This window comes from Carettochelys insculpta, chromosome 10 (genome assembly GCF_033958435.1).
Source record: "Carettochelys insculpta isolate YL-2023 chromosome 10, ASM3395843v1, whole genome shotgun sequence".
In the NCBI taxonomy this organism is placed as follows: domain Eukaryota; kingdom Metazoa; phylum Chordata; order Testudines; family Carettochelyidae; genus Carettochelys; species Carettochelys insculpta.
Genome location: NC_134146.1, coordinates 1,313,757 through 1,328,313, shown reverse-complemented (window position 1 = coordinate 1,328,313; position 14,557 = coordinate 1,313,757).

Below are 14,557 nucleotides of genomic sequence, written 5' to 3'. Positions count from 1 at the left end.
GACTTGGGCTTTCAGGCTCCAGCTAAAGGTAGGTTTTATTGCAGTCTATTTATGGGCTTGGACTGGATCCTGGGCTCTAGGCCCTCTGAGCTGAGAGGCAGAAACTCAGAAGCGGGGAGGAATGGGTGGGTAGTGGAGCACCCACGGGGACACATCTCGAAGAACCATCGTTACCACAGAAGTGCCTAACTTCTCTGTCTTCTTCAAGTGATCCCCGTCGGTGCGCCGCGTCAGGTGACTACACAGCAGTGACCCCAAGATATGGAGAAGAATACCGGAATTGTGTGTTGTTTAGCACAGAAAGCACTTCTGCTGGAAGGTGCGTGTCCTCATCCATATGACAATGTATCACATTGTGTTTCGTGAATGTGTCGTAGGGTGACCATATCGCTGCTCTGCAAATGTCCTTCAAGGAAACGCCTCTAAAAAAGGTTGTCGAGGTCGCCATTGCTCTGATAGAATGTCCTTCGGGGAGAGCTGATAATGTGACTTTCCACAATGAGTAGCACATTTTGATACAAGATGTGATAACATTTGAGATCCTCTCTGATGATAACCCTTCTCCCTTCAATCTGTCATTTTATGGAAAGGTTTTGTTCCGTCTTTATAAAATGCCAGGGCCCTTCTCACATGCAGTGAATAGAGTCTTAGCTCACTATTCAAAGCATGCGGCTTAGGATAGAAGGATGGTCATATTATTGGAGCAACGAAGGGTCCTGTGGCACCTTATAGACTAACAGAAAAGTTTAGAGCATGAGCTTTTGTGAGTAAACTCACTTCTTCAGATGCATCTTCAGATGCCACAGGACCCTTCGTTGCTGCTACAGCTCCAGACTAACACGGCTACCCCTCTGATACTGGTCATATTATTGGCTCATTTACATGAAATTCTGAGGAGACCTCAGGGAGAAAAGCAGGACGTAAACAAAGTGTCACTGTGTCCTTAGAGAAGTTTGTATAAAGTGGAATCGCCATCACTGCAGCCAGTTCGCTGACCCTACAGGCTCAGGTGATACCTAGAAGAAACCCCATCTTTAAGGCAAGCAAATGAAGTGAAATAGCAGCCAGTGGTTTGAAAGATGGTCTAGACTGCATATCCAGCACCAGGTCCAAACTCCATAGAGGTGAAATTGGCTTACGAGGTGGATAGATGTTTGCGAGGCCTTCAAAAAACAGGTCATGGTAGGATGCGTGAAAACTGTTGACTCTTCTCTAGTACGTCCAAAAGCCAATATAACTGCAAGGTGAACCTTTAAGGACAGTGGGGCAAGCCCTCCTTGTGTAAGGTCAAGCAGGTAGTCTAGAACTGTTGGTGTGAGTGCCCCCAAAGAGTGTAATTGCTTGGAGGAATACCAAGAGGTAAACTTCTTCCATTTGTAGACATAAGTCTTTTGTGCGGAAGTTCATCTACTACATATCAGTACTTCTTTGATATGGACAGAACTTAGGTTCTCTGAGGCACTGAACCAAGAATCAGCCATGCCATGAGGCATAATGTTTGTGGTTGAGGATGAGTCAGTGCCCCTCACTTCTGTGTGAGGAGGTCCGAGACAATCGAGAGGGAGTGTGGAGAGCAAAACAACATTCGTTGTAGAACGGAGAACCAGTGTTGACGGTCCCACGCAGGGGCTATGAGGGCTAGGTTGGTGCTCTCCAGACTCACCTTTCCAGGACCATATGAATAAGTACTGTTGGGGGAAAGGCATAATGTAAGGGTACTTTCCATGCTATGAGAACACGTCACCAAGCTAACTGGGACCAACACCCGCTCTGCAGCAGAAATGAGGCATTTCCTGATGTTGCAGGTTGCAAATAGACCTATTTGAGGGGAACCCCAACTTAGGAAGGTGCGCTGAAGTACATCGGAACAGATGTCCCACTCGTGGTCCGGTGCAAATTGCCGGCTCAGCATGTCTGCTGTGACATTGCTAATGCCTGGTAAGTGTGAGCCTCTTAGTGTTATGTCATTTGCAATGCACCAGTTCAATAGTCAAAAAGCCTCCACACATACCTCGCATGAGACCTGGCTCCACCTTGTCAGTTGACATAGTACGTTGTAGTAACGTTGTCAGTATTGATTCCACCTGCTGTATCCCATATGTACGGTAGAAAGCGTTTGCATGCATTGAACACTGCTCTGAGCTCCAGCATATTTATGTGTAGGGCCATCTCCTGTTGTGACCAGCGTCCCTTCACTGATTTGTCTCCCATGGATAACCCCCAGCCTATACTGGAAGCGTCCATCATTTTAAAGGTTGAAGTCTGAGGCTGGTGAAGGGGAAGCCCTGACTTTAGCTTTTTGGGCTTCATCCACCACTGCAAGATTACAGAACGTCTGCAGTTGGTGACATCCACTTGTGAACGGTGTGTTTCATTGGCATATGTACTGTTCCTAGCCAATGCGGGAGGCAGCAAAAATAGAGTCTGGCATTTTGTACTACCAATGTAATGGTGGGCGTGTGGTCCAAAAGCTGAAGACAAGTTATCATCTGTACTGTGGGACTGTGCATTAAGACCTGCATCAGTGATTAACTGGTGTGAAAGCGAGTAGCAGACAGGTACACCCTCACAGTGGCAGATCGAGGCAGGCCCTCTGAATTGTATGTGCTGCGTGGTTTCGGTGGTTGATTTCTGAAAATTGAGACTTAGGCCCAGAGATTGAAATGTCTTTGTTGTGATGTTTCTCATATGAAAGACATCCGCATGTGAGTGACCTTTCAATAGGCAATCATCCAGGTACAGAAAAAGACGACATCACCAACGAAAGGCCGAAGGGCAGGACTTTGCACTGAAAATGTCATATGCTTAGTGAGAACGGTAGCAAGTGCCTGTGCACAGGGTGAATAGTTACGTGAAAGTACGCATCTTGTAAGTCGAAAGATGCCAACCAATCCCCGTTGTTCAGTGGTGTAATTATAGAAGTAATGGTGACCATCTTCAAACGCTGCATACAAAGATATCGGTAGAGCGCTTGTAAGTCTAAAATTGGTCTCCCCCTGCCCTATTTTCTTCTCTGTGAAGAAATAACAAGACTAGAATCCTTTGCCTCTGAATTCATCTGGTCCCCTCTCCAGGGCGCCTGTGGATAGGAGGTGTTCAACCTCTTGCTTCAGCAAGGTCTTGTGAGAGGGGTCCCTGAAACGGGACCGGGGGTGGTTGGTGGGAGGGTGTGGAATGGGATGGCCTGTTCCACAGAAATGATCTGTAGCACCCATTTGTCTGCGGCGATGGCCTCCCACTGTTGATAGAATGGTCTGAGGCAGTGATGGAACAGGTGGTGAGATGGCCATTTGCACTGGATGACGTCTGTGGTAGTGCAGTCCTTGACACAGGAGTCAAACCTGCTGTCTCGTCATTTGTGGCGCAGGGTTGCTGCGTGGGGAGGTATACATACCCAGCATTCTCACCGTTGTTCTAGAGTCCTTGCTAGAATGTAGGGCTGTATCAGTAGACTCGGCAAACAGTTTTGCTTTGTCAAAGGGGAGATCTTCCACCTTTGTTTGTCACTCTTTGGGAATGCCCAGTGTTTGTAACCACCAGACTCGCCTCATTACCACAACAGTACCAGTGCATGGTGCAGGTGTGCCTGCCACATCCAGAGCAATCTGGACTCCTGTACATGAGGCAGTCTATCCTTCTTGGACTATTGACTTCAGAATAGACTTCTTATCATCCAGGACATATTACATTAGAGGCATCCATTTGATTTAGTAGTCAAAATTGTGATTGGAAAGGTGTGTGACATAATTAGCCACGTGTAATAATAATGAGGAAGAGGAAAATACCTTTTGTCCAAATAAATCAAGTCTTCTTGATTCCGTGTCAGACACCGTAGACATGTCTTGTGGTTTCTTCGACCTCTGCTGAGATGACTCCACCACTAGAGAGTTGGGCTGACGGTGGTTTAACAAGAATTCCATGACCTTTGATGGGACTAAGTAGTTTTTATGCACTTTCTGATTGATCAGTGGAATAGCGACGTGAGTCTGCCAATCTTACCCGCAGCGTCTGTAATGGCGTCATCCAGTGGAATGTCTATCATAGATGATGTTGGAGGCCTCAAGTTCTTGCACAGCCTATGTGTTTTCATGGACCACCGCAACCTGGATGTCTTCTGTATGGGCAACACTCTTGAAGAGCTTCTGAAATTGGCTAAGGTCATCAGGAGGGGATATGTCATGCGGATGACTGCCTCATTGAGGGATGATGAAGAGATGTCCATCTGATAAGCCTCTTCCTGTTCCTCCACAATTTCTTCCGATTGTTCCTCAATGCGTTCTGAGGGAGTGGTAAGCCCTGCCCCTGGGCATAATCTTGAGGAGGAAAGAGGTGTCTCTTTGGAGGTGGAGATATAGAGCATCTGTATGAGGGACACTAGTCTAGAGATCAGTCCCTGAATCTATAGTAATAACACCCCTGTTGACGGTGCTCGCAATGATACCAGTGTGGGTAACAGCAAAAGCGTGATCCCAGTAAAGATGAACAGGATTGTGAATAGCTTCTATGAGTATGATGGTGGAAGGAGTACGGTAAGTGAGATCATCTTGATGATGGAGATATCTGCTGGGAGTAGTCGCAAGGGTGGCATGACTATTGTAAGAGAGGCAAGGGCGGTTTGAGCCAAGAGGAAGTGGCCTGAGGAAGGGAGATGGAGGTCTAAGAAATTATGATGGAGGCATCGGAGGCCATTCTGGTGTGACTGGTTCTGGGGGACAGTTAGGAGATAATGGCGACATCATGATGACCAAGTTAGAAGAGGGGCTACGGTGCCATGTTTTAGTTTGCATCTTCCTGGGTTGATGAAAAGAGTGTGAGTCAGAGGCTGAAGGGTACAGTGCTGACTGACCTGGTGCTGAGAGGGCTGGTAGCGTACTAGGTACTGAATCCAATGGTGCCGTTGGTCTCGATGTTGTGTTTGTCAGTGCCCATCATGGTTCCGATAGTGCTGTTGTGAATTCTGTGAGTGCTGAGACCCTTGGTACTGTGCACCTCTGTTCGGAATCCTCCGATGCTGATGTTGTTCTTGCTACTGGGGTGATTGTCTCAGTGCCGCATTTTCCGGTTAAGGCTGCTTTGAGACAAGTGAGCTCCTTGGTTCCAAGGTGTGTCTGTGCACCTGAGCTGGAGCCACTGGTTTCTGCTCTTTGGGCCGTTTGTTCCTTTTCGACACAGAGGGATCGTGGCTTTCAGGCTCACTCGTCCTGCTTGCAGGTAGTATTGGCAAAGCTCGAGTAGGAGATGATCTCTTTTTCTTGTGGCCTGGAGAAGCCAATGAGGCCGCTTTCCAATTGTGAGGTGCTGTTGAACCCTCATGGGGAGTAGGCTCAGAGGTAGAAGTCTGAAGAGCCTTGTTAAAGAGGATCATCTTCAGCCTCATCTCTCTATCTCAGCCTTGGAGTGAGCTTAGAGCTGGGGGGAATCCCAGGAAGCAGATGCATTTGTCATGGCCAGAAGAGGTTGACATAGCTTTGCGGCACGACTCACACTTTTTAAAAAGGAGAGTAATCAAGGAGGACAAATCAGAAAAAAATGATCAAGGTGAGCAAATCAGAGAGTGGAGGTCTGGGGTGGGGAGGAATGTCAAGAATTAGATTAAGCCATCATGAGCCAACAATGCCCAGGTGCTTTGAATATTGGACAGACTTCTAACTCCCTTAGACAAAGGGTTCATGGGCACAAAACAGACATCAAAACTCTCCAGATCCACAAACCAGTTAGTCAACATTTTAATGGAATGGGGCATTCCATTAATGACCTAAAGGTATGTTTCGGACACAGAGAACCAAAAACAGTAAGCAAGGAGGACAAATCAGAAAAAGATAATCAAGGTGAGCAAATCAGAGAGTGGAGGGGTTGGGGGGAAGGTCAAGAATTAGATTGAGCCAAGTATGCAGACGAGCCCCTATAGTGACTCAGAAAGTTCCCATCCCGGTTTAAACCACGTGTTAATGTGCCGAATTTGAATATAAAAGCCAGCTCGGCTGCTTCTCTTTCCAGAATGGTGCGATAATTCCTCTTCAGTAACACACATACCTTTAGGTCATTGACAGAATGCCCCATTCCAGTAAAATGTTGACTAACTGGTTTGTGGATCTGGAGTGTTTTGATGTCTGTTTTGTGCCCGTTCACCCTTTGTCTAAGGGAGTTAGAAGTCTGTCCAATATACAAAGCATCTGGGCATTGTTGGCACATGATGGCATATATGATGTTAGTAGAGGAGAATGAGAAAGTGCCTGTGATTCTGTGAGTAACCTGGTTAGGTCCAGTGATGGTATTTCCAGAGAAGATATGTGGACAAACCTGGCAGCAGGCTTTGTTGCAGGGAAAGGTTCCAGGACTGGTGTTCCTGGGGTAGAGACTGTGGCTGTTAGTGAGGATCCTCATGAGGATGGGAGGTTGTCTGTAGGAGAGAACAGGCATGTCACCCAGGGCCTTCTGGAGTGTGTTATCCTGATTAAGAATAGGTTGGTCTTTAATAATTCGTTGCAGTGCTGTCCAGAGTCTCAAAAATAACCCAGACATCATAATCAAACCAGCTGACAAAGGGGGTGCTGTTGTCATCCTGAATAAGTCAGACTATGAACAGGAGGCAGCCAGACAACTCTCCAACACCACATTTTACAGACCTCTCTCCACTGATGGCACTTTGGAATTCCAAAGGAAATTACAAAAACTACTGAAGGAACTCCCTGCTGCTACTCGGGACCTCCTTCAGTCAGACAAACCATCTGAGCCGCAGCCTGGATTATTCTATTTACTTCCCAAAATCCACAAACCTGGAAACCCTGGACGCCCTATAATTTCAGGTATTGGCACCCTTACTACCGGACTATCCAGTTACGTGGACTCCCTCCTCAAACCCTATGCCACCAACGCTCCCAGCTATATCCGAGATACCACCGAGTTCCTGAGGAAATTACAAAACATCGGAAAAGTTCCTGATAACACCATCCTTGCAACAATGGATGTAGAGGCTCTGTATACTAATATTCCACATAAAGACCACAGGCAATCTGGTGTCTGACCTCTGTAACTTTGTTCACACACACAATCTTTCCGTTTTGGGGACAATTTATACCTCCAGATTAGTGGAACTGCTGTGGGCACCCGCATTGCCCCACAATATGCTAATATATTTATGGCTGACCTGGAACAATGATTCCTCAGCTCTCCTCCCCTATTAACCCTCCTCTACTTAAGATACATTGATCACATCTTTATGATTTGGACCCATGGTACAGAGACTCTAGAAGAATTCCACAGAGACTTTAACAATCTACACCCCCCACCATCAACTTATGCCTCGATTACAACATGCAAGAGAGACATTTCCTGGACACTACAGTACTAATTAAGGATGGCCTGATCAGTACCACACTGTACTGAAAACCTACTGATCACTATACTTATCTACACCCTTCTAGTTTCCATCCTGCACACGTGACTAGATCCATTGTTTACAGTCAAGCCCTTACGTACAATCGCATTTGCTCTGATCCAACTGACAGAGACCAAAAACTACAAGAACTTTACCAAATATTCATAAACCTGTAAAAAAAACAAATCGACAGGGCCAGACGAATACCCAGAGACCAGCTACTCCACGATCAGCCCAAAAAAGCCAAGAACAGAACACCACTGGTCATCACCTACAGCCCCCAACTCAGACCACTGCAACGAATTATTAAAGACCTACAACCTATTCTTAATCAGGATGCTACACTCCAGAAGGCCCTGGGTGACATGCCTGTTCTCTCCTACAGACAACCTCCCAACCTCATGAGGATCCTCACAAACAGCTACAGTCTCTACCCCAGGAACACCAGTCCTGGAACCTTTCCCTGCAACAAAGCCCGCTGCCAGCTTTGTCCACATATCGTCTCTGGAAATACCATCACTGGACCTAACCAGGTTACTCACAGAATCACGGGCACTTTCTCATGCTCCTCTACTAACATCATATATGCCATCATGTGCCAACAATGCCCAGATGCTTTGTATATTGGACAGACTTCTAACTCCCTTAGACAAAGGGTCAACGGGCACAAAACAGACATCAAAACACTCCAGATCCACAAACCAGCTAGTCAACATTTTACTGGAATGGGGCATTCTGTCAATGACCTAAAGGTATGTGTGTTACTGAAGAGGAATTATCGCACCGTTCTGGAAAGAGAAGCAGCCGAGCTGGCTTTTATATTCAAATTCAGCACATTAACACATGGTTTAAATCATGATGGGAACTTTCTGAGTCACTATAGGGGCTCATCTGCATGCTTGGCTCAGTCTAATTCTTGACCTTCCCCCTGACCCCTCCACTCTCTGATTTGCTGACCTTGATTATCTTTTTCTGATTTGTCCTCCTTGCTTACTGTTTTTGGTTCTCTGTGCCTTCAATATTGAGTCTGTTGTGGTCTGGCTATGGTCTGAAGAAGTGGGTCTGTCCCACGAAAGCTCACCTAATGAAATATTTTGCTAGTTTTTCAAGTGCTACTTGACTGCTTTTTGTTTTGAGTTTTTAAAACGTTGCACAGGCATTTTTTTTGTTTGTCTTTTGTAGAGTGGTAAATGGTATTTAACAGGACTTTAGGATGGTAAGCAGTAGTTAACAGCACATAAAAAAAACTTCTAAGTAACTCTTAAAATTTATTTTGTAACTGCTCCTTTCCCTCCCCTCCTTTTTTAAAAAAAAAATGATAACTATGTGCAATAAAGAGTTTCAAAACATTCAGACAATAAAAGAAGCTGTTAACAAGCAAATTCATTTTTCTTGCAGGCGTGCGCTGGAGCACAACCAAACTCTGTCTGCAGCTGCGGGCAGTTGAGAGGATCTGGCTTGGAGCAGATCGCGCATATAACGAAAAGCGCACAAAGGGCCCAGTAAGCCCCTGCAGGTGCACAGTCCGGCTAACTACAGCTTGAAAATCTCTGAACTGTGGTACCAAGGTGAGCCTGACACCTGATGTGGAGCGCCCAGGGGGACCACTCGAAGAGCAACGTAAGCTTCGACTCACGACCAGTTTGGGGTTTGTGCCCTGTGTTTTGAAGAGTCTGCACAGACGTCGGGACTCCCACTCTTGTGCTACCTTGGAAGCCTCACAAGGATGTCATCAGTTCGTCTGCAGCAATGGACACTGAGGCTTCCTGGCAGGAAAAGCTTGATAACTCGAAGGATTGTTCAGCACTGGAGGAGGTTACCGGGTGAGGCTGTGGAATCCCCATCACTGGAGGTTTTCAAGCACAGGTTTGACAGCCACCAGCAGGGATGGGCTAGGTCAGTGGTTCCCAAACTTTTCGGCATCTTGCCCCCCAATTTTGATTTTTGAGAAACCCTCACACCCCCCACCTCTTCTTTACCATCATCCAACCCCCTTTTTAATAAAAAATTAAATCAGTAATTTAAAATGAACAAAAACACTAGAGGTACAAATGTTATTTAAAATTAAAAACAAGAACTTTTTTTTTTCTTGGCCCCTTGTGGGTGCCTTGTGCAGTCCTAGTTGGCCAGCGGCCTGAGCCCCTGTGCCAGCCACCAGAGCTGCCTACTCCAGCCACGCACCCACCTCAGCTCTGTGCTGCCAGAGCCGCCTGCCCAATCCTCATGCTGCGCGGGCCAGCTGCTATCCCGAGCTGTCCAAGCCCCAAGTTGCTGGGGCAAGCTGCCAGCCCAAGCCACCTGAGCCCTGCAAGGCCGGAGCCAGCCACCCAAGTCCTGTGAGTCCTGCAAGCTGGCCAGCCACCTGAACACTGCAACCCACCTGCCTAAACCCCTCCCCACCCCTCCCACAAAGCCAGGCACCTCCAGCCCCCTGCTCTTACCCCATCCCCCCTTACCTGAGCCAGGCACCCCCAGACCTCCAGCCAACCCCATCCTCCTCTTCCTCCCCGCCCACCAACCCACTGTCACTCACCTTTGCATGTGGATACTTGCCAGCTAACTGCTTTTTATACCAGCTGCACAGGAACACACACGGAAAATGGCAAGGACTGAGAGCAAGAAGCAAAGGGTGGGGAGAATGATGGGGGAAGCTGGGATGTCTTGTGCCCCCTGAGGAATTTTTTCATGTCCCTCCACAGGGGGGGCACACCCCCCACTTTGGTAAACCATGGCCTAGGTATATTTGCTCAGATGGACTAGAGATTGTGAGATCCCTTCCACCGTACATTTCTAGCAGTGTTTATCATCAGAAGGTCCCTCTGGTTAGGAGCTGTAGAAGAGTCAAGCCATTGGTGGATCCGTCCCAGAACACCCCACAACACAGTGGGATGGGTTATAATAGCACTTTACAAGCAGGCTTGAGCCAAAAGTGTCTTCACTGCTGAAATCCTAATGCCAGGCTTTGATACGCGCGTATTTCCAATGTCGAATGTATGCGCTAAAAAGAATCTGGACCAACTCTTGAGCCTTTGTATCAAAGTGGAAGGAAACAGCAGCTTCACAGTCTTGCCAAAATTACGCTACTTAAAGACTGTTTCCCCTGTATTGCACCAGCAGCTAGATCCTGAGGGGCAAATGTGATGTGCTCCAAGTCCTAAATAAGGGTGGAGGTGAGAGGTGGGTGAACTGGGGAAAAGGGAGGGCTGCTTCTCAGTGACGGCCTGCTCCACTGAGAGTGATTGTGCTATTTATTACAAAACTGACATAATTATAGATGTGGCTTACACCACACTACGAATAGGATTACATCCAAAAGGAAAAGAAACACCCCCCGGGGTTTTTGTAACTCCCAATAGTTCTCTAAAATAGCCCACGGGTTGGTGGAATTCATTGGCTGTTATCTATCCTGATTTCTGAGAGCTGTTATCTGTCCCCAAGAAGTGTGAATTTTGGGTTTCAGGGGATAACACTTAAGGATTAAGAGGAGAAAGTGATGTACAGACACAAACAACACTCTGTTCTGTAGAACACGATGGTTCTGCGGACCACGCTTCCCAGCTGAGGCAGCTTGCTTTCAGAACTTCCCGGTCATTGGGTCAAAGCCCTCTCGGGGGTCCTGCGGCGTCTTTGCCTCAGCCTTATACATGGCCCTTACAGACTCATAAAACTTAAGACATACACACAGCAATACACATAGCTATGGCAGGGTATCAAAAGAAAAGCCAGAGATAAAATGCAACTTCTAACTTTTACTTACGTAGCTGAGCAGGTACAGGAACAAACAATAAAACACCGCATCTGGCTATCTAAGCTATACTGTAACAAATTTCTTCGTGGTACCAATAGGTTTTCACACACTACTCTATTTAACTCATGAGCAGGCAGGAGGAGCGGCGAAGGGTGATCAGTCGCGGACAGCATCTGGTCTCTCCAGGATTCGGCAGTTCCTCCTCCTCCTTACTTTGTTGCCCCCTTTTATGATCTGCCGTTTGCTGGCTCCTCCCGAGGCCTGACACATCACATCCTGGTTGCTTCTGCTTCTCTTCGCCTGCAGAGCCTCTCAGCCCCCTCCCCTTTTTACACAACCATACATCCCATATTTCTTTTTCAATTTTAAGGTATGCAGCTGGCGCCTCTGGGCTGCTAGGTCAGAGGCTATGACTCTTTTCTGTATAAGGTTTTCCTGTTTGTCAATTTTAGACCCGGGGGGTGGCTGCAGACAGTGCAGTCTACAAGCACTTCAGTAAATTCCATTGCTAACTGCGTTACGCTTCCCCAATTCACTTGGTTCCTCAGTTCTTAGTCTGGAGTTTGTGGTTTAGCCTTTTGTGCTTAGGCACATTTCCCTATCGCAATTTAAAAGGGTCTCTGGACCCTGCCTCCACCCCACGTACCTCACCGCATTGTTCAAGTACCCATGCAATTCACCCTAACATGCCCGAGCGCGGCCATTCACTTAAGGGTCACCAGGTCATTTTGCACAGATCCAAGGAAGGAATACCCAGCTTGCAATTAATCACATACCTGAAATAAAACCCCACATCTCAACTCAGAGACATAGGAACCAGTGACACAGATTGTGAACGCATTCCCTGCTGCTTCCTACAAGGATAGTTCTTGATCCTACCCCTATGACCACTTTTCCCCATCTTCTTACCCCTCTTCTTAACCCCTGTGACCACTTTCCCCCACTCCATTGCCATCTTCTTACCTCCAACTTCACCCTAATCTTTCAATACTGTCTCCGGCCTGGCCTGGGTGCTTGAACTACCATTCTTTGCAAACCGACAGAGCACGTCCCTCTGGTTCCAGCTCCTCCAGTGTCTTGTGTTAGTGCCACTCTTTCCAGCAACACACCAGGTCTGAGACAGGGAGGGACAAAGGGCGTGGCTACGTGTCAACCACATTCGAGTGCTCAAAGATTCCTCTTCAAATGAACAAATTCCCCCAGCTGTGGCCTCCATCCAGAAACTTGGGGCAAACATCATGTACATATTAGAAAATAAATTGTATTTGGTTTGAATGTAACATAATAAATAGGAGGAACAGTGGGGAAAATGGCTGTTAGCCTTTCCAGACAACTCTACCCATTTTTGGAGTGTGATTTCTCTTGCTTAACCAAAGATTCACCTCACTTAACAACTTACCAAACCAGAAACACAAAAATTTTACAGCACACTAGTACTGACCCATTGCTACTTTGGCATTTTACCAAATAATCACAAAATAAACCAGTTGGCGTATGAATATTATACTTTCATTTCAGCGTGATACTTTGGTTACGCAGAGGTGTTTGCCATGTAAATCAAGCACTCAGGCGCCCAGATACTGAAACAGCGTTAATGGAGGACCGCAAAAAAAAAAAATGGAACAATATGCCTGAAAATGAAGGCGCAAAGCAAACCCTGGGAAAACAATAGTGAGCACATTTCACATTGATACCAGAAGTGCCAAAAACACATTGAAAGTAGCTTTCTGAGGTTAAATTTGTAACCCGATTCCACCCCAGCAAGTATCAGAGTGAAACTCAACAGCACACTCTGCTCCATGCTCATCTTGAGAAGGTAGCTGCAAAGCTAAAACTGAGAACTAGCCTAATCCCATGGAAGAGGCAATTTTCGCTTCCTTTTCATGTTGGTATTTCACAGCTTCTCAGCTTGGTTAACCAGCATGTTTGCACCCAAGGCCCTGTTTGGATCAAAGGCGGCACATGCAATGTGGCCAGACTCTTTGATGGTGTAAATCAGCATAGCTCCATGCCCATCTAAGCCATACTCTGTCCCCACAGTCCATACGTGCTTGCAAACTGCATGCTGGGCTCGTGCCTAGAATGCGCTAGCAGCCGTGGTTGAGCTGGAGTCACAATAACATGAGTATTCGAGGAAGAGCCGTTTCTTCCGGGACTATTGTCTTTCACATTTCCCAAGTCCTGACTCAAGAGTTTGACTGAATATTCCACATCCCCAGGGGGTCACTGCCACCAGCCTGGACAAAGGAGCCTTGAGGCTACTCCAGTGGACTCAGGGCTGCTGACAAGAACAGAGGAGCGAAAGGCAGTTAATTTCCCATCTTTGCCCCTGCACCCACCATCCCCAGCTGCACACACCCTGCACCACGTGCCACTCTCTGAAAGTGGAGAGCTCGTACAAGGAGTTCAGGGGCAGCAAAGTTTACGGGAACCTCCAGTGTTCAAAGACTTCGGAACTCTCTGCAGAAAGCAGAGTTGGCACCTGTCTCTGGTGGTATTTGACTGGAGAGCTGACTGATGGGCTGGCTGGGTGCCAAGGCCACCTCTGCTTGCTGAAGGTGATAGAATCTTACATGGCAAGAATCCTGTGATGCTGGTCCCCTTGGTGCAGGGAATGTGCCCTGTAGGATTGGTTAAAGAAAACAAAACCAACCCTGGAGAACAAGAATAGACTTGGTCTTCTCCAAGGTTGGGGACAGAGGAGTTGGGGGAGCTGGGGCTAAGACTGGAGAGTGCACTGGGGAGCTGGCGAGGACGTTGTAAGGTGTCTGGTGAATGTGGGGGAACGTGGAGGCAGCACAGCATTGCCAGGTCCCAAAAGGAGTTTGGGAAGGCTACAGGATATGGACAGGGTTTCCTGCCAGCCTGTACCTGTTTGGAGCTATGGGGTTAGATGTCCCTCTCTTGCATGATGCTGTTAGCCTGTTTGCCAGGAGATGGGCATGAGTGACAGGAAAGAGAGATCACTTGACGATTATGCAACATCACCCTATGCCGTATTTGGGACAGGGAGATACGGTCACCCTAACTAGTGAGAGCTTGCGACCGGGTGCTTGCAACCAGGGTGAGTGCTAACAGGAGGGAGTTTTGAGAGGCTCTCCTGGAGGAGGAGAAGGAAGGAGCAAACTAAAGCACCTTGGGGTTTGAATCAAAACACCGTGTGCTGATTGGCTGAGCTGTAGGCAGAGGGAGGAGCTCTCAGGGAGGCCGAGCACTTAAACCCCGCTAGTAAGCGACCAAGGAGCTTGTGACCAGGGTGAGTGCTAACAGGAGGGAGTTTTGAGAGGCTCTCCTGGAGGAGGAGAAGGAAGGAGCAAACTAAAGCACCTTGGGGTTTGAATCGAAACACTGTGTGCTGATTGGCTGAGCTGTAGGCAGAGGGAGGAGCTCTGAGGGAGGCCGAGCACTTAAACCCTGCTAGTAAGCGACCA